The sequence below is a fragment of the Pituophis catenifer genome, unplaced genomic scaffold, assembly GCF_029215685.1.
Source record: "Pituophis catenifer annectens isolate HBS135680 unplaced genomic scaffold, rPitCat1.0.hap2 SCAF_3, whole genome shotgun sequence".
Taxonomy (NCBI): domain Eukaryota; kingdom Metazoa; phylum Chordata; class Lepidosauria; order Squamata; family Colubridae; genus Pituophis; species Pituophis catenifer.
The window spans coordinates 207,663,205-207,664,754 of NW_027256883.1; the positions used below are offsets into that span (position 1 = coordinate 207,663,205).

At 40.6% G+C, this 1,550-nt stretch overlaps 1 long non-coding RNA gene across 1 annotated transcript; it reads left to right on the plus strand.

The window, feature by feature from the left end:
* Positions 1-291: 291 nt before the first annotated feature.
* Positions 292-1,229, plus strand: LOC139314790 (uncharacterized). Its single transcript, XR_011600220.1, has 3 exons — positions 292-317; positions 941-964; positions 1,180-1,229. It is a non-coding gene; the product is annotated as an uncharacterized lncRNA (long non-coding RNA).
* Positions 1,230-1,550: the final 321 nt, after the last annotated feature.

Genomic DNA, 1,550 nt, shown 5'->3' on the forward strand with positions numbered 1-1,550 from the left:
TAAATTTCTCTTTTAAGATAAGATATGTTCGCATCTGGTCTGGAGTTGCGGTGTGAACACAGCAGCATATATATTGATCTGATAAAGCCGCATCATGTAGTTCAACAATTATGTTTACTGGCATAAATAAGATCTCTTTCCATGTACCTCAACCATTTCTCTGTGTGTATTAATTTTTTTCTTAATCTATCCTACTTTTCTTCTGAGAGCTGAAGGATTATTCTTGTATCAGCAGTCTTTTTAAGACGTAGAGTACTAATTTTTGTGTTTTGCTCTCTTAGGGAAGTGTAGGAGCAGCGGGATCTGTTGGGCCAGCGGTAAGTGAAGAGATCCATGTCTGTTTCTCCCATTAAGCAATCTAGTAAAAAATTATATGGGAAAAATCCCATTGTGGTGAAAATCCACTTATAGTTAAGAATAGAATAGAATAGAATAGAATAGAATAGAATAGAATAGAATAGAATAGAATAGAATAGAATAGAATAGAATAGAATAGAATAGAAGAGTTGGAAGGGACCTTGGAGGTCTTCTAGTCCAACCCCCTGCTTAGGCAGGAAACCCTACACCACTTCAGACAAATGGTTATCCAATCTCTTCTTAAAAACTTCCAGTGTTGGAGCATTCACAACTTCTGGAGGCAAGTTGTTCCACTGATTAATTGTTCTCACTGTCAGGAAATTTCTCCTGAGTTCTAGTTTGCTTCTCTCCTTGATTAATTTCCATCCGTTGCTTCTTATAACCTAGAACTAAAAAGTGTGAAAAATGGTCCTAAGTCACTTTTTTCAGCGCCGTTTTAACTTTGAACGGTCACTAAGTGAATGGTTATAAGTTAAGGACTGCCTGTAAGGGAAGAAGAATGAGCAGGAGGAGCAGATTTCCAAATGACCAGTTCTTCTAGAATTGTGCCAATTTAACTATGTGTTTTCCTTTTCGTTTTCAGGGCAAAGGACCGGCAGGGCCACCGGTAAATCATTTTTTAAAAAATTTTAGGAAAAAGAATAAATGTGATTGGATTTGGGTCCTTCAAAGTGAGTTCTGAAGCCATTCTCTGCTGTCCTTAAAGGCTGGAGTGACCAGACAAAGAACTTGGGGGGAGAGCAAGTTTGGAGTTCTTTCCTCTTTTTTTTTTTAAAGAAAAGAATAAACAATAACATTTATTTGTCTTCTCCCTTTTATCAGGGATCTCCGGGCTCCAGTGGTCTTCCAGGAGGAAGGGGACAGAAAGGCTCACCGGTAAGTTTCTTTCTTTTTCTTGTTCTGATGTATCCAGGACAGAATTTCATAATGGGATAAACTCAGTGGTGGGATTCAGCCGGTTCGCACCAGTTCAAGCAAACCGGTTGTTAAATTGCCAACTTCCAGCTATCAAAGTGGATCCTGGGCACTGCGCTGTGCTGTAATGGAGAAACAGGCAACAGAGCAGCCGGCACGAGGGAAGGAAAAGGCCACTTTCCCTCTTTCTTCTCCCTGTTCCTCCTCCTTCCCTCATGCCGGCTGCTCCATTGCCCGTTTCTCCATTGCAGCGCAGCACCCAGGATCCACTTTGATAG